Source organism: Copadichromis virginalis, linkage group LG12, assembly GCF_057382275.1.
Source record: "Copadichromis virginalis isolate Kocher_CV1m ecotype Utaka linkage group LG12, C_Virginalis_male_GT1.1, whole genome shotgun sequence".
NCBI lineage: Eukaryota > Metazoa > Chordata > Actinopteri > Cichliformes > Cichlidae > Copadichromis > Copadichromis virginalis.
Window position 1 is genome coordinate 36,201,242 of NC_140629.1, and position 19,715 is coordinate 36,220,956.

Genomic DNA, 19,715 nt, shown 5'->3' on the forward strand with positions numbered 1-19,715 from the left:
CACATCTGCTACCCAATAAACATCAAGCAGGATCCCCTCTGTACAGAGACCATACTCAACCCAACCACATGCACTCCGCACTCTCCCCAGCAGCTACACCGATCACATATGAACTACATATGTGCTCAGAGGCACTGCAAGCATAAATGTGTGTAAACAACACACAAGACAGTTTCTAATGGATGATTAAAATTTCTACAGATGCACATGCTAAATGTAGAACAAACACAGGAAAAGATGAAAGGAAAATAGGGATGCAAGAGAAAGGAATAAAGACCGGCATGGAAAAAGGTGAAGCACAATAGACCTGATTTTTTGGACCCAAAACACAGAAATTACAATAGCATTTCAGAAAATCTGAATCCAGCTCTAAATCAGAATTCATTTTAGTCATAAAACTCTTTACATTTTATTTTACACTTAAATTATTGTTTATATTTAATCAAAAGGTATATTTTTAAAAAGTCCTATAAAATTACTAATTTGGCAAAATTTAAGTGAACTTACTCTGATGATGTCTGCTGTGTGAGCGGAATATCAAGAACACAAACTGATATGGTATAAAGCACCAAAAGAGAATACAAAGACAAGTGAAGCAATATCCAAATATTCTGGCGCAGCTCTACTATCTGCTTAAGCATTCAGAAAACAAACTAATCAACTAGTTAACCCACAAAGTTAAAAACAGTCAGTATGTATGAAAGATAATCTGAATTAATTGTTTGGCAGCCTTTTGTAAATTATCATTACTCTTAGAGTTCACATATAAGCAACATTTGCAACGCAGAAGAGTGTGCGTGTGCGTTTTCTTACTATCTTGGTGGGGACCAAAATCTGAAATTTACTATACTGGTGGGGACCAAACTCCAGGTCTCCACGAGGTTGAAGACATTTTTCCCACTTAAAATGTGTTTTTAATGTCCGGGTTACCCTACACCTAACCATAACCCAATTGTAAGTGATAGGCATTCCTTTTATGATGGCTAGGGTTAGGGTAAGCGGCTAGGGAAAGCATTATGTCAATGGGACGCCCCCACGAGGATAGCAAACCAGACGAAATACCACACCTGACATTAGAGAAGAATAGAATTAGAGTAGAATATAAGTGCACATTTGGAAAGATATTTCTTCATCTCATCTGTAATGTTTTCTTTCCTAAAGTTGTTTCTGTTAATGAGACATAAATGTGCCTTCATCCTGGAAATGACTGTTTCATTCTCACCTGAGCACTACTGAGGTTTTACTGTTTGAGCCACACACTGTGCATTATGGAATCTGGAAAGTCCAATCCTGGTTTCATGTTAAACTCCTAGGCTGCCCTCACCTTTTAGTTCTTTGTTGCTCACACCAAGTCACAAAAACGGAAATAAAATTTTGGACACAATGTAACTGCTCTGCATATTTGAAATGTTTTACCCACAAAATCTTTTCCACTTTTTTAAGATTCTCCTTGCTGCTTGTAACTGTCACACCAACACTTGCTCAGTTGTTTTTAGGCTACGGTACTATAAAATAAGAAGCCCATGTCCTATATGCGTCATTACCAAACGGTATAGTCTGCTGATTCACCACATCAAACCAAAGCATCTCTTGTGATATTTGGTGCAGGAAGAACTGGAGGGGTCACCGCAAGAATGTCGGCTCCTTCCAGCCTAATGGTGGGGAACAGAGACATCATTCAGACACTGTTTGTTTTCCTGGTACCATATGGTGAGCACTAGCCACCATGTTAGTGTCTATTTTTGCTTTCATTTCCAGGTCAAGGGTCAGAGGTGCCACATCTGCCAGACTTGTGAGGCTGAATATCGAGGTACCTGAATAAGCACCCGCGTTATCTCAGTTGTAAAGTTGTTGTAAAACATCAATGTGAACACAGACATCAGCGCCTCGTGGGTGTTGCCAAGTCAACACAACAGCAGTAAACATCAGGCAGGCCGACGGGGGAAAGCCACCTTGTGACTGATTGTTTGGAAAAAAAGAGCTTGTTATCCTGAGCCCGCTGGAGGCCAATTTGAACATCAGCACATTTTTCTTTAATTATGAATGCAAAGTTGCTGTTGGACAGCACCATCAAAGACTTAAAAAACTACAGTGGTAAATGAACATGATTCATAGTTGGAGAGTACACACTACACTTCTTTGTCAGGTTACCCAACCAATACAGAGGGGAAAAAAAACTGGACTTCTTGCATAACAGCACAGACTTTGATTGCATTTATGATATATGAGAGAATAATGTGATCCGAAACGGCATCCAAGTTACTCACTTGGCATAAACAAGAGGAGAAAGAATTAGGCATAGGAGTTCAACAATTAACAGTAATATTACGTAATGTTTACAAGACTGATGAGACCTGCTATGATGGTTTGGAGACGATGAACATTGAACATCATTGAATAGCTCAGGTTTAGCAGTTTGAAGACAATATTAGAGTGCAAGGCTGGGATGTTTTGGACATGTGCATTGAGTATTTCTGCTTCAGTCACCTTTCTCACTCACTGTGTTAATAGACCTCTCTGCTGAATCAGATTTGTTATTAATCTCTGTCTCTCTTCCACAGCATGTCTTTTGTCTTGTCTTCCTTCTCTCACCCCAACTGGTCGCAGCAGATGGCCCCGCCCATCCCTGAGCCTGGTTCTGCCGGAGGTTTCTTCCTGTTAAAAGGGAGTTTTTCCTTCCCACTGTTGCCAAAGTGCTTGCTCATAGGGGTCATATGATTGTTGGTGTTTTCTATGTATGTAATGTTATAGGGTCTACATTACAATATAAAGTGCCTTGAGGCAACTGTTGTTGTGATTTCGGTGAAGTTTATTTATTTTGGTGTTGTATAAATAAAACTGAGTTGAATTGAAAATTGTTTCATGGAAACACAACTGAATTGAAAATAAAATATACAAAAACATTGTGTAACAAATTTGTCCTAAAAGTGTCTTAGAACTAAACAACCAAAAACAAACCCACTCAAATAATTAAGAATTCTGTCAACATCTTTGTTCAAAACTTTGAGTATATTTTTATTTATTAGGCTGATAATAAGCTGAAGTCATGTTTTTATACTCAATTTTGAGCCAGCACACTGGACCTCTCCTAGGAAGTCAGAAATTTAATTTCAACCACTAAAACAAATTTTTATGTTTAGGAATGCAAGCAAATAACTGTAATTTGGGATCTTAATTGAAAAAACAGTAATGTGCTTTACTTTTTCCCTCTGCTTTTTTGTAAGATAGTAAATTTGAAAATTACTGGATGATAAGAGTAATTATATTTTAGCATTAAAAACATACATATTCTAGAAACATAAGAAATTGTTTTAGTAATTACCAATACTGTTAATTTAGGGTAGCTTGACACCCTACATTGGGAGGTGTTCTATTTGGTGGGGGATTTGTTAAGCACTGTAAATAAAAACTGATTAGAAACTACAAAAAAACATAAATATGCACCAGGCTTCATAGATGTTCTTCTTTCTGTATTGAACAGGCCTGTCAGTACAGTTGTTGTGTCCGTGGATGCTTCTCTGCATGTATCAAACAGAGCCTGGTGCCTTGTTTTTCTGCAGACTTTTGATGGCATTACTCATCTTCTGTTGTTAGATTTATCCTTTGTGCATTGTCATATCCTGGGGCTGGAGATATATCTTCTTATATTGGCAGTGGTGGTATTATTTGATAGTCACAATACCAGTTTTGACCTTGTTTTTAAAACCTAACGACCCTGCAGTGTGGCGGTAAACATCACTCCTGAGTAACCCCCTGCTGCAGCTGACCTTTTAGTCTGCACTTGAGCTGTAACAGAGGCAGGAAAATTAGGTCAACCTTTGTACATTACCTCTCATCCACCCTTGTTTAACATCTCCTTACAACCTTTTTTTAAGCTGATGAAGGGAAGGCATACGCTGCTTATTATGATTAATCTTCTCAGTGTATACATTTCCTTTTTGGCAGGCACTGACCATAAGGAATATATTTATTTTGACAGAATGTTTAGGTTAATCATGGTCTTCAGTTGCTCCCTCTGATAGGTGAAGGTAGAACTGAAAGATAGAAAGAAAGACTCCAGTGTTTTAATATTTTTAAGTTAACTTTTTTGCAGATAATTGTTTAATTTGACATGAACCATGTACAGGGACAGAAAGGCACAGTAAGCAACAAGTGCAAAGTTGCCCTCATGTGATATGTTCTTTAATAATTCGGACAGTTAATGCCCTCAACCCAAGAGACTTCTTAGAAATCTGGCCCATGTGGCCTATGGGTTGTGATAACTTGGGACTCATTGGCTTCTTTGTTAGAGATTCTGGAAAATTGTGCAAGCCAACTTTCCAGATAATCACAGTTTTTACATGAATCATTTCAAGTCAGTTATTTCAAATAATCACAGAAACAAACCAAATGGGAGTAAATTATTGCTAAGTGTATCTAAATCTGGGTCAGCTTGTTTGTTGACCTAATTGCTGTGCATATTCATCAGTTTACAGTCTGGGTATGTGCTGACTTTCACTGTGGTTAGGCTGTTTTCTAATGATACTCAAGAAGGCCAGTGCAGAGGGCTGAAGCATTGTTTGCAGTTCAAAGTGTCACAGACATACGGCAAAAGACTATTCTTCTTTTCAATTCCCAAATGATTTATTATACAGATTAATGAGGACCTATCATGCTAATGTTTTTATTCTTGGAGTCTGCTAGAGTACCAATGCATGATTCAAAGCTGAAAATTATTATTATTTAATTATTATTTATCTTTTACTCAGTTCACCCTCTGTCAGAAACAAGATGTTTTAAGTTTCCTAACATCTCATTTAAAGCAACTGTCTTCTGATTGGCTGCCCTTCGTAATCAGACACAGGTGGGTTGGGCTTCTGTGCTTTAAATGTCAACATTATGGTTGTCCCATTTGTATGACACAAACTTGTCACAAAGTGTTTAGACAAGTCTGAGCCTTTGGCTAAGAAAGTTTACTTGTGCATACACTGAGATGATTATTGGCCTTGTTTATGTGTGCATCCAGCATTGCGACAGGAAATGATGCCTGTTGTACAGGGTGGGCCATTTATATGGATACACCGTAATAACATGGGAATGGTTGGTGATATTAAAGTCCTGTTTGTGGCACATTAGTATATGTGAGGGGGCAAACTCCTCAAGATGGGTGGTGACCATGGTGGCCATTTAGAAGTCGGCCATCTTGGATACAACTTTTGTTTTTTTCAATAGGAAGAGGGCCATGTGACACATCAAACTTATTGGTAATGTCACAAGAAAAACAATGGTGTGCTTGGTTTCAATGTAACTTTATTCTTTCATGAGTTTTTTAAAAGTTTCTGACCACTTATAAAATGTGTTCAATGTGTTGCCCATTGTGTTGGATTGTCAATGCAACCCTCTTCTCCCACTCTTCACACACTGATAGCAACACCGCAGGAGAAATGCCAGCACAGGCATCCAGTATCCGTAGTTTCAGGTGCTGCACATCTCGTATCTTCACACCATAGACAATTGCCTTCAGATGACTCCAAAGATAAAAGTCTAAGGGGGTCAGATCGGGAGACCTTGGGGGCCATTCAACTGGCCCACAACGACCAATCCACTTTCCAGGAAACTGTTCATCTAGGAACTGCTCGGACCTGGCACCCATAATGTGGTGGTGCACCATCTTGCTGGAAAAACTCCGGGAACGTGCCAGCTTCAGTGCATAAAGAGGGAAACACATCATCATGTAGCAATTTCAAATATCCAGTGGCCTTGAAGTTTCTATTGATGAAGAATGGACCCACTATCGTTGTACCCCATATACCACACCAAACCATCACTTTTGTTGTTCCAACAGTCTTGGAGGGATCCATCCAATGTGGGTTAGTGTCAGACCAATAGCGGTGGTTTTGTTTGTTAACTTCACCATTCACATAAAAGTTTGCCTCATCACTGAACAAAATCTTCTGAGTGAACTGAGGGTCATGCTGCAGTAGCTGGAATTTGTAAGGGTACCATTTGTGAGTAGCTAATATCCACCGAAGGGATGTTCGACTAATGCCACTCTCCAGTGACATGCAGCTCTTGCTGAATGAAGCTAGGACAGCCACTGATGTTTCTTCATTAGTGAAAGTTTTCTTGCGTCCACATTTTGGCAAATCCAACACTGAACCAGTTTCACGAAACTTAGCAAGCAGTTTGCTAACTGTAGCATGGGAGATGGGTGGTCTCGTAGGGTGTCTTGCATTGAAATCTGCTGCAATGACCCGGTTACTGCATTCACTAGATATCAACACAATTTCGGTCCGCTTCTCACGTGTTAACCTCTTCGACATGTCAATGGTTGTGAACAAGAGAAACTTGTAAATAACTCATGAAAGAATAAAGTTATGTTGAAACCAAGCACACCATTGTTTTTCTTGTGACATTATTAATAAGTTTGATGTGTCACATGGCCCTTTTCCTATTGAAAAAACAAAAGTTGTATCCAAGATGGCCGACTTCTAAATGGCCACCATGGTCACCACCCATCTTGAGGAGTTTGCCCCCTCACATATACTAATGTGCCACAAACAGGACTTTAATATCACCAACCATTCCCATGTTATTACGGTGTATCCATATAAATGGCCCACCCTGTACTTTTAAATACTCTAGAAACAACAAGTAAGCCTACAAGTGCGATAGCCAAGCACTCTAATGGGTTGATATGGTACTACAAGGTCATTACGATAAGATGGGGCCTGATTATTTAAGACCTTGTATGTGAGGAGCAGGATTTTGAATTCAATTCCGGATTTAACAGGAAGCCAATACAGGAGAAATATGCTCTCTCTTTCTAGTCCCTGTCAGTACTCTTGCTGCAGCATTTTGGATTAGCTGAAGGCTTTTCAGGGAGTTTTTAGGACATCCTGATAATAATGAATTACAGTAGTCCAGCCTGGAAGTAATAAATGCGTGAACTCATTTTTCAGCGTCATTCTGAGACAGGATTTTTCTAATTTTAGAGATGTTGCTCAAATGGAAGAAAGCAGTCTTACATATTTGTTTAATATGTGCATTGAAGGACATGTCCTGGTCAAAAATGACTCCAAGGTTCCTCATTGTCTTACTGGAGGCCAAGGTAATGCCATCCAGAGTAAGAATCTGGTTAGATACTATATTTCTAAGATTTTAGGGCCAAGTACAATAACCTAAGCTTTATCTTAATTTGGAAGCAGAAAATTTGGTCATCCAGGCATTTATGTCCTTAAGACATTCCTGCAGTTTAACTAATTTGTGTGTGTTATCTGGCTTCATGGACAGATAGAGCTGGGTGTCATCTGCATAGCAGTGAAAATGTATGCTATGTCTTCTGATGATACTACCTAAGGGAAGCGTGTATAATGTAAACAGAATTGGTCCCAGCACTGAACCCTGTGGAACTCCATAATTAACCTCAATGTATAAAGAGGACTCTCCATTTAATTGAACAAATTGGAGTCTATTAGATAGATACAATGATACAAACCACTGCAGCACAGTACCTGTAATATCTACAGCATACTCTAATCGCTTTAATAGAATATTATGTTCAACGAATGCTGCACTAAGGTCTAGCAGGACAAGCACAGACACGAGTCCACTGTCCAAGGCCATAAGAAGATCATTTGCAACCTTCCCTAAAGCTTTTGTTGTGCTGTGATGAGCTCTGAATCCTGACTGAAACTCTTCAAATAACCCATTCTTCTGAAAATGATCTGTTAACTGTTTGACAACTACTCTTTCAAGGATTCTTGAGATCAAAAGAAGGTTGGAGATTGGCCTATAATTAACTAAGACAGCAGGATATCGATGCATTATTAATTTTAGTTTAGCTTTTATTAGTTTACCTTAGCTTTTTTCAGTTATTAGAATATGAAGCCTACTTGTCAGGGGCAGATTTTAGAGGTTCACAACAAAAACAATGCTGTGTAAACCCAGCTGATTCGCGGTCATGTATTCATCCTGAAGTAAACAAACACCAAAGCCTCACCAGCCTTTGACCAAACTGACCAAAGACTGAAACTAAAGGTATTTGCAGTACTGTTTTTAAATTGAATCTTATTAATACACATTATTGTTTAATCTAGTACTTTTTTCCCAGCATTCTAGTTTTTTGTTTGTTTGTTTTTATTTCAGCTAACCAAAGTGTTTCATCACACCTACTTTCAGTTTAGTTTTACATAACTGTAAAAATCATGAAAGGCATGTTATTAAAACTACCAAAGAAGGGCATCCTAGACCTCTCCATCCACATTAGCTGACCAGAGTCAGCATTGCACTCCAGCCGGAAGGGTTCAGATGGTGCAAACGATATGATGAACAAACCTTTGCTTTTCACAATATCCTTGAGGAATCTCAAGCATTGTCTGGAATCGATTGCATTTCTCTGCATCAACTTCAAAGACCTCAATTTAGTAAATGGTAAATAGACTGTTACTGCTATAGCACTTTTCTACTGCAAGTCTTGTTCACCTAGTCACACATAGTCGCACTTGCACCCTGACTCAGGCTTCATTATCTTCCCCAAGGATATCTTGACATGTATGCTAGATTTAACCATCCCATTGGTAGAAAACTCACTCTACTTCTTAAGCTATGGTCGCCCCATCTGACAATATTAATCTTATGAGCCAGTTTTACCAAAAGTTCAAGTGTAGCATCATCTTAGTTCACAGATTGACATTGACTGAGAATCAATCAAAGTAAGGATGGCTGTAGCTCAGGAGGTAGAGGAGGTCATCTGCTGATCGGAAGGTTGGTGATTTGATGTCTCCATATCTTTGGGCAAGATACTAACTCTAAGTTGCTCTCTGATGCATCCATTGGAGTGTGAATGTTAGTTTGAAAGCACATAAAAGCACTGAATGCATAGAGTGAATAGGTGAATGGGTGGCATTGTATAAAGTGCCTTGGGTGCTATGTAAGAAGTCCATTTACCAAAGTATTTCATTGTGATGTCCACAGACATGGTTATGTGTGAAACCACAGCAAATGTACAAAGTAGTATATAGTAGATTAAGTTTGAGGACCTGAATTATTAATAAACATAATTAGTAACAAGACAAGTAGCAAAACAGTTGGCGATAGGAGAAAAACGAGCATCTCACCAGAACACGGTAACAGTTACATCAAGCTTGAACTTAAAAATCAAAGATACAGACATAAACAGTTCTATTCCCTCTAGTCTAATCCTTTATCCAGTCTCATTGGGCTTAAAAATCCATTTTTCAAGGTTAATTTGACCAGAAGAGCAGCAGAGACTGTAACAAATATAAACGTAAATTAAAAAAAATAACACATGACACAGAGTGAACACAACATCCAGATCATATGAAATAATTTCCCCCAGGGATCAATAAAGTATTCTGATTCTGATTCTGAATAAGATATTATGAACGAGAGCAATTTCCAGAGCAATGACAAAGAGGACCGCTTCCTTAGTTCTTTATAATGTCCTAAAACGCCTCCACAGTAATCACTTGTGATGGCTTCAGATCATACGGCAGATTATTCCAGGAAACAGAAAACACATATTTAAAAGCATTTTTTCCTGATTCTGCTCTGATTCTGGGGGTCAAAACAGGGCTCTTTGAGACCAAAGGTTGTGTGACTATTGTTTTTACCATAACCAGTATATCCTCAGATAACAGTCATGCAGAGATTTATAATTTCCCACGCGTGGGACTAATAAAGGTTATCTTATCTTATATACAAAAACCATGTAAAGGGAAAGTGTGGCCTTACAGAGACAAGAGCATACAGAGAACAGAGTTGTGAGATGATAATGGATCAGACACACAGAAATCTGTTATTAGCAAACTTACGGGAGAAGGACAGGCAAATGGGACTAAAGAGAGGATCACCCAACCCTTCTTCTTATCTAACATCCCAAAAGGTCACCGTTTCATAAAGGGAACTCCTAAATCAGACTAATTAACTTAAGTGATTAAATTACCTATACAACTACAACAACTACAAACCATCAATAACTGCTGAATTGTTCGTTCGAGTTCTTATTGAACCTTCAGTCAGTTTCAGACTGACGGCAGCAGGTAGAAGAATCTTTTCTTTATTCTTTAAATAAGTAATGAAATAAGTGTTCTCATCTGAAATCATGAGGGATGGCTGTTTGAATGATCACATATTAGTCAAATGTACACTGTTAACAAGCCAACAAGCTCACTTTTTTTCCCCACCGGCTCATACATGATTCATGATGTCATAAATTCGCGCTGATATTTTTCCCCCCTGTTTTAAACCACCCTCTCTGTTTTTTACCCCCTCGGAGAAACATTGTGACCTGCGAGAACTCCAGTTAAAATTGAATTAACCTCAGGCACATGGTTCATTAGTGGAAGGCCTGCCTGGTGCCATAGGCAATTAGCTTTTACAGTCCAAGTCTGCACAGTCAGTTCTGTGTTCTGGATGTCACACAGACACACACAGAAACACACAAATGCAGGATGCAGCCTATTAGCATCAAAAAAAAAATAGAGAAAACAAAATCTAACATGTCACATCCTCTTGGTTTTCAAATCTTTCTGTTCTTCTGAATTGAAGCCTTACTCCTGATCAGAGTAGCCTTGCCTGTAGATTTGTATCTTTGAAGCAGTTCAACTTCTGGAAACAGCAGAGGAAGTAAGATAGAGACACACACAGCGAATCAGATGTTGTCCAGGTGCTGGCCCACCTTTAATAAGAGTCTTGTTCTGCTCACTGCGAGCTAGAAGGCCGCTCTAACCAGAACCTGTACATGATGGAGAACTGCTGCTGTGAGCTCAGGTCAGCATAGCTCACCAGACTGCAGAGCAGACGTGGGGAGTTCCTGCTGCAGTGAGTGCAGAAAGAATCAGGAACTGACTGCAGCAGACTTTTTGCACCATTACTTATTGACACATAATGGAAATTATTCAGGCCAATCACATAATGTTCATAACTGCAGCTTCTCCAATGTCCACTTGAGGATGTCTTTAAAAGAGAGTTAATCCCCACAGACTCCCATGGTATAGTCCTAAATTTACAGCACAGTTAATAATGTTACTGCCTCACAAAAAAAATAATTTTGATCTCTGCAGATAGTTTCCAACTTCATAACAACTCTGAAGAAGATGAATTTTTTCTAACTCATTCACCTGAGTACTAGAGATAGGCACATAGTGACTCTGACAGCTGCCCCATGGTCACATCAGGTTCCCAACATGGCAGCAGCTAAAACATAAATGTTCAAAACCAATCACATCCATCTTTAATACTCACTATGGGAAATCCAACTTGGACACTACTTGGGCTGCTCTCTCTCCCCCCTACCCTTCCTTCACTGTTTCAGGAAATCTCAATATCAACATAGACAGGCTTCAGAAATGTGAATCTAAAGGTTTGCAAATATGGACCTCAAGCTAAAAATGTAAAACTAACAAGCTCACAGTGAATAGCTAAAACTAAAGCAACATGAATCCTCACGACCCTCAACATCATGACGGTGAAGTAACCGTCCAAAGACTCTGCTTGAGTTGTAAAATATACAGACCTGATGTGACAAATGATGAGGGAATGAAGGACACTAAAAGAAAACAGGTAAGCAGACAGTACAGCAATGATGGAGTTGGAGTAAAATAAAAAAGAATTACACTAGACCTGCTATTAAATAGTTCCTGCACCTTAAAAAAAATCCATCATTCACCAGTGTTGGGTGCATTTAAGTTTTTATTTATGATTTTGAAGCCTAGTATTTAATCAGCAATCAGGTTGACACTAAACTGGCCAACTATTTTCATGACCAAATAATATTTCTCTAAGCAACGGTGGTCAAATTTTGATGCCTTCCTTGTCTTCAAGAAAACTTCTTCATCTTTAGATAAATAGACAGACGTTTTCTATCATTTTCTATTTACTCTATTAAATTGTTAAGGTTAAACAGCTGAACACAAAATGAGGCTGTTTTGAAGCCAGATTTTGTCAGACTGTTTGTAGTTAAAAGGGGAAAAAAATCTGAACATAAACATCCTTTAAAATAGTGACTAAACGTTGCCACAGAAGTCACAGAAGCTGACTGTGTTGAACTCCCCACCAGCTGCTGAGCAGTGCAGTCACATCATGCAGGGTTTGTTATGTTCATGGCAGTGGTTTACATTTTCTGAAAGGTGTCAGCAGATAAAGGTCAGAGGTCAGCGGTGTTCATGTAAACCTACCTGAGTGATGTGGACCAGAAGACAGAAAAAGTCACTGTGACTGCTTAATGAAACCTTAAGTCTTAAACTGAGTTAAGGTTAGATTAGAGTTTTCTATAAGTTTGTTTGGGTTTTTTGTATTCTTTGCACAAAAAAAGCTTAATTTAATAAAGTAGTAATGAAGGGTTTGCTCATTTCAGTAATACAGGGTTTGTTCATTCTATGAGAATGTTTAGCTTGGTTTTTATTAAAAACAAAATGTTTTGGAACTTTGTGAAGGCAGCTGACTCAAGTCAGAAGTGGGAAGTAACGAGGTACAAACACAGTAGGGACGGGAATCAATGCAAATTTAGCAATTCTGATTCCATTATCGATATCACTTATCAGTTTGATTTCTTATCGATTCTCTTATTGATTCTCATTGGATTCTCATTAGCTTCACTTTGAGAGCCACCACTATCGTTAAGGCATCAAGCGAATTAATTGCATGCCTTGCGGTTAAATGTTAGGTAACTTACTATACATGCACTAATTACTCCCAGGAGAAAGTAATTTGTTATACCACTCGTTACATTACTTTTGCATTTCTCCGTAAAATGAATTGACAAACACAGTCTCATAATTACCATTTAATAATATAAACATATAGGCTAGAGTTTCACAGATCAATACATTTTCCTATCATAATGAGGACACATATAATCTTTCTCTTAGCATTTAGGTATGAACACAAAGCACAGAGCAAATATGGGAACCGGCACAAAGAGACTTCAAAGCAATCGCCATGGTGACGCTGGAAAAACTTGCCACCTGATATTCGTACTTCAGAGTCTATACAGTCTTTCAAATCCCATCGTAAAGCTCACTTTGTTATGTTGGCTTTTAATCAGAGTTCATTTTGAGTACCATCAGTTTCTTTTGTTTATATTAAATATAATGCATTTGCTTCACCTCATGTCTTATTCTTCTGTATTTATTTTTATATGGTTTCCTCTTGTTCATCAACTAACTTGCGATGCACTGTGGTCAACTTGCTTTTAAATGTGCCATAGAAATACAATTGACATTGACCTTAAAATTTTACCAGAGCATCTTTTTAAGTGCCTGTACTACTTCTTCACTATACAAAAACTTACCTACTTTTTCCAATTATAAATGCTGTATTGATTGTTAACAGATTTGACTAATCCTACAAAACTGATTATACGCTAAAACTGAGACGTTTATTTCAGCTCACGCACGTTTGGAGGGTTTCATGGATACTCTATCTTGGAATACATTAGGTCTCTTAGTAGCAACTGAGCATTAGTTAAATGCCAGAGCCTGCCGGAGCAATATTGTCCACACCTTTATGACCAGTACCCATCGTCTGACGGCTCATTCTGCTGCTCATTTCAAACTGATTTCTTGAACATGAAAAAAAAAGAGTTTAAATAAGTGAGTGGGTTCATCACCATCATTCACCTCCTCATTATCATAAGCTGCAGTGCACTGAGTGGAGCTGAGGAGTTTGGTCATTCAGGACCTCAGAGCAGACCCACTACTCCTTCACGGCAAAAGGATCCAATTGAGGCGATTCGTATTTCAGAAACTGCTGATCTACTGTGATTTTCCCACACTACCATCTCTACGGTTCACAAACGTCAGAAAAAAAGAAAATATCCATTCAGTGTCAGTTCTCTGAGTGAAAATGCCCGGTTGATGTTCAGATCAGAGGAGAATGGACCACTTCAAGCCTATATGATGGAAACAGAAGCTCAAATAACCACTTAGTACAACCAAGCTATGCAGAAGAGCATCTATTCACGTTAAACCTTGAAGCAGATGAGCTACAGCAGCAGAAGACCTCACCCGGTGCCACTCCTATGAGCTGAGAACAGAAAACGCAATAGAAGACTGGAAAAATAAATGCTGCCTGGTCTGATGAGTCCTAATCTCTGCTGTTATATTCAGACGGTATTGTCAGAATTTGGTGTGAACAACATGAAAGCATGGATCCACCCTGGCCACAGTTTACCCATCTTTTGATGCCTGTTTCCAGTATGATAACACATTATAAACAAAGCTCAAATCATCTCAAACTGTCTTCTTGAACATGGCAATGAGTTCACTGTACTCCTGCGGCCTCCACAGTCACCTGATCGGAATCGAACAGAGAACCTTTGGGATGTAGTGAAATGGAAGATTCACATTATGGAGTGTGTAAGTGTCTTTTTACTTTCTGCTCACTGATACCAACAAAAATCAAATGAAAAAAGACAAAAACTAAATCAATATCTGAAGCCAAAATTAATTATTCCTTATTATAGCCGTCTAAAATAACACCAGTATCTCTGTTGATCTTACAATCGTGTGTGTGTTATACCTACGGAGCAGTAAGAAATATAAAAGAGTGGAAGCCACCCTCTACACATTTCAGAAAATCTTGTGTTTAATGGGATAACCATGACAATTACATTCTGAAGCAAATTTCTAAATAGTTTCTAAGCATTCTTGGACAAAACATTCCACGAATTGGACAAAGAAAAGAGCTGATACTTCCAAGTTTGGTTTGTTTGATATGAAAGCATCCACTGAATGCCTTTAACTTAATTTAATCATGACTTGGAAATTCTCCACCACTGCAGCTGCTCACCGAACCAACATAATAACTTAATAATCATAATTGCATTGCATTGTTTAAGTGGAGGCCTGTAGATTAGACAGCTCCCCGTGGGCTAAGCACACTTTTCCAAACGGGCGTTTCAGTTAATGGTTCCCTGGAAAGAGCACTGTGCTAAAGGCTGATAAATGAGCACCTCCATTTATGGTACTCAACACACCCAAACACACACGTGTACACACACACAGCTGGCAGACAAGCACTAATTTTAGTTTTAATTGAATTCACCACCTCTTGAATTCATCTCAGGGTTGTGATTAAGAACAAAAGCTGCGCTGTGAAACAATCACGGCTGATTTCTCCTTCACAGCTCAGAAACACCTCTGCTGTTCCCCATGACTGATTTTCAGCTGAAGTGTGCAGTGAGGGGAGGAGACCAGTGTGTATAACAGGCCTGTGTTTTTAAGACTTTTTTCTTAGCAAGAAGCACATGTGTGGGCATGTGTTCATGAAGACACCGTGTGTTTGCATGCTTGAGTGTGGATACCCGTCCATCTCATGCATTGTGCTTTCAGCAGCCACAGTTATTGTCAAAATTGGCCCGGGTTCCTGCACTATTAAAATCCCCAAATCAATGCTTTTTTAAGACCTTTTTAAGACTTCAATTAAGGAAATGCACTTGTGAAATGATGACATATTGACCCAGTTTCCTGCGCTTGGATGGAGCCTCTCGTTTTTTTTAAATTGTGACGCAGTTCTTTGTCTTTTGTTTTTTTTAATAAACACAAGCACCCAAAAACCATTTGGAGCCTCTCTAGCTTATTATTCATGCCTAGCACATCTTTAAACTAACTCACAGTGTGCATGCAATATTCCGGACACCAAAAATTCAACGCCAAATATTCAGAAAGCAATCGTACTCACGCTGAGTAAAGTGTAAATGAATACACTAAGTTTTGGATTAGAACTTTTTTAAGTGCAAATAGTCCAAACTGGTAAAAAGATCTTAATGACCACAATGTTGTGGTTTGTTTTGTTTTTGGTGAATTCTTCCTGCTATATGTTGTTGTTTGCCAATCAACGACCCTGAATATGACCTGTTATTAAGGACAATGTAACCGTCATCCTTTATATTAGGGTGACTACAGCTCTGTAGCTAGAAAATAAGGTTGCACTAACCCTCCAAATATTGCTGGTTTTTAGTTTGTGTCCGAGTCAAATAATTTAGTAAGAACATGGTATATCATATAGCTACTGTTAGCTTCTAACTCAGCCGAATAAAATTCCTGGACATTAAGCTTTACAAAACATGTCTTTCTAATAAACAAAATCAAAAGCAACAACAATACTGAACAAGTGAATATATAAATATGACATCTTGTTGTTGAGAAAATGTGACATTTTAGACTCTTGGTCTTGCCAATTTAAATTTTGGATTAGATGGGAACACACACTGCCACAAACACAGCAACGTAACAAATGTTTGTTTTTTCTGCAGCTGACAGAAAGAAACATATCACCCGATATCACAAATCATCAAATACTGGTCAAGCTTTAATCCATGTGCTGGTTTCAAATATTTAAAACAATTTACCATTTTTTACAACACTAATCAACAAGTGCACAGAGGCTCTGGGACATAAATATACTCAGTTTGAAACCAGAATAAGTTAAAACATCAATGTTCTGTCATGTGACTGTAGAACAGGGACTACAAGAGAAAGAAATGGAAAAGGACAGTAATGACGGAAAGAAGGATTCATTTCAGTGACTATGATGTTAGGAGGAAAAAAAAAAAAAAAAAAAAAAAAAAAAAAAAAAAAAAACACACAGATGAGAGACTGAGGTCCCAGAGTGAAATATCTCATTAACTCCAGAGGTCAAATGTTACAGTACCTTGTGCCACATTTAGTGTTCTGTTAAATAAAAACCAGGTGTGTGCTAAAGCTGAACAGACCTGGAGATAAGTTGGGACCTAAAAAGATTACAGCTCCCCCCTGGGCTGGGTCTTGTTTGTAATGTATACTTGAGCAGAGGTTCCCAGGCGCTCCGGTCTGACCTACTTCCACAGTCCTGGCAGCTGAACTCAAGAACCCCTGCATCAACACCGCCCATCACACTCCAGATGTGCTGATCTGAACTAAACTGGAAGCTATTTAACAATGCTTACAACATAAAAATCTATATTACTGTAATAAATCTTCATTTGGTCTAGCTTGCTCCTTTATAACAGCTAAACAGTGAGCTTTTCTTCAAACATGAAATGTGAACTTCGGTGAATCTTAAAGTTAGTGACATGGCTGCTTACACAGCTGTAGCTGCTAGCTGTATGCTAGGACTCACCTTCACTAACTTCAGTTTATTGTCACTGAGCCTTACCTTTCAATTGTGTTTTTATGTTTTTTGAGCAAGGAATTCTCTAACAAATCATTGCCTGAATGAGTCTAAGCACAACTCGTGGGGACTTGACTCAATTGGTTTTATTCTACTTACATTCCTGTTTAACAGGAAGGTTACTAAGTGCAACCGTAACTGTTAAATATTAATTTATGTAACGTAGACACATGATTTTCACTGATTTAATCAAAGTTAATTTCTGTTTTACTAGAAATAGATTGTATGTAACATAATCAAAACCCTTTTCTTCTCACTCAGTAGGGGCTTCTAGCTCATGAGTCATAGTTTGTTGTTTGAGAAGACCGGTACTTTCTTGGAGTAAGTAAAGATCTTTTTTTTTTTTAAAAAAGCTCACTTTCCCTCTCATAAACAGTCTACATTCATTCACATCATACAAACACCATGAATTTGTATTCTCTAGTGCGTGCATGAGACAAACCCAGGCATGTCTGAAAGCCAGAGTCACGCGTCTTTTCTGATACAGACTTAGCATCTGAAAATGAACTACTTCAAAAAACTGTTCCTGCTAAAAGTGGAAACAACAAGGTTGTTTCACCACTTGAGGCAAGAACACAGTGTCAAGTACAGCCTGGTTATGAAGGAAGTGATAGTGGTAAGACACAGCCATGCTGATTCATCATGGAAATGACTGATGTGGTTTCATCATGGAAAAGCAGTGCTTTAGCAGCTAGTTATAATATCCTAGATATAAAATATTTCTCAGTGTTATTGTGTGAATATATAGCGCAAATATATAACGCAGGCATCTGATGAGTTACAAGTTTTAGCTACTTTCGCTGTTGTTAAACTAAAGTGTAAATGAGTTATTTTAAACTTCATTCTTCAAGTTTGCTGGAACAGAAATTGCAAATGTTCTTGAAATATCATGTCATAATTATGAGGCTATATCGCTGCCCCCCAAGCATTAGCCAATTAGAAAAGAGAGGGATTGTCAAATAATAGTAATGGAGACACAATAATATTTGGAAACAACTTACCACTCTCACTCAGAAAGGAAACAAAGACAACAACAAAAAGCATGAGCACAGAGGCGACAGGGTCTAATTAGCAGGATTTCTGTTTTACTAGAAATAGATTGTATGTAACATAATCAAAACCCTTTTCTTCTCACTCAGTAGGGGCTTCTAGCTCATGAGTCATAGTTTGTTGTTTGAGAAGACCGGTACTTTCTTGGAGTAAGTAAAGATCTTTTTTTTTTAAAAAAGCTCACTTTCCCTCTCATAAACAGTCTACATTCATTCACATCATACAAACACCATGAATTTGTATTCTCTAGTGCGTGCATGAGACAAACCCAGGCATGTCTGAAAGCCAGAGTCACGCGTCTTTTCTGATACAGACTTAGCATCTGAAAATGAACTACTTCAAAAAACTGTTCCTGCTAAAAGTGGAAACAACAAGGTTGTTTCACCACTTGAGGCAAGAACATAGTGTCAAGTACAGCCTGGTTATGAAGGAAGCGATAGTGGTAAGACACAGCCATGCTGATTCATCATGGAAATGACTGATGTGGTTACATCATGGAAAAGCAGTGCTTTAGCAGCTAGTTATAATATCCTAGATATAAAATATTTCTCAGTGTTATTGTGTGAATATATAGCGCAAATATATAACGCAGGCATCTGATGAGTTACAAGTTTTAGCTACTTTCGCTGTTGTTAAACTAAAGTGTAAATGAGTTATTTTAAACTTCATTCTTCAAGTTTGCTGGAACAGAAATTGCAAATGTTCTTGAAATATCATGTCATAATTATGAGGCTATATCGCTGCCCCCCAAGCATTAGCCAATTAGAAAAGAGAGGGATTGTCAAATAATAGTAATGGAGACACAATAATATTTGGAAACAACTTACCACTCTCACTCAGAAAGGAAACAAAGACAACAACAAAAAGCATGAGCACAGAGGCGACAGGGTCTAATTAGCAGGATTCTGTGGCCCATGCAGCAATACAGCAATAATAAAAATTTAAAACATGAAAATCTGGTAAACTTACCTTTAATACTGCGACATTACTGCGACTTAAATCCGGACATAAAAGCCACTTTGTGAGGTCATTCAAGAGCTTGTAGCCTCTTTAGCTTGTTAGCAAACATTCCTCTTCGTGTTTTTCTGATATTCATTTCCTGTTATTTGTTTTGCTTATTCACTGTAATGGATTCAGTTAAAGGTCCATCCGTATTTAATGAAATCCCGCGTGACACCTGCGTCATAGACGCTGGCCCCTATATGAACTTTAACCTTTGGCAGGAAATACTCCCACAAAAGTTGAAACAAGCCAAAAATACTTGAAGTAGAAAAATAACATAAAAGCCGTTTATCTAAAGTTACATACGAAAAAGTGGATTTTTTTTCCCTTTTCTTTTCTTTTCTTTTCTTACTTTTTTTGCATTAAAAATCAAATAGCTGTGAGTTATCAAAGTGGTTAATCACCTAATCATTTCAGTTTGACTACTAGGGTAGTTAAGCAACACAATAGAGATTAATATTTTATAATTTCATCAATTTTTTGTTTATTTTTGTGTTTTTAAAGGTGTG

At 38.1% G+C, this 19,715-nt stretch overlaps 1 long non-coding RNA gene across 1 annotated transcript in view; it reads right to left on the bottom strand.

Moving 5' to 3' along the window:
• The window catches only part of LOC146697549 (uncharacterized), a 52,674-nt gene extending 33,333 nt beyond the window's left edge, over positions 1-19,341 (bottom strand). Inside the window, exon 1 of the long non-coding RNA XR_014923415.1 lies at positions 19,174-19,341. This is a non-coding gene — a long non-coding RNA (uncharacterized LOC146697549). The remainder of the gene's footprint in view (positions 1-19,173) is intronic.
• Between the last annotated feature and the right edge of the window lie 374 nt (positions 19,342-19,715).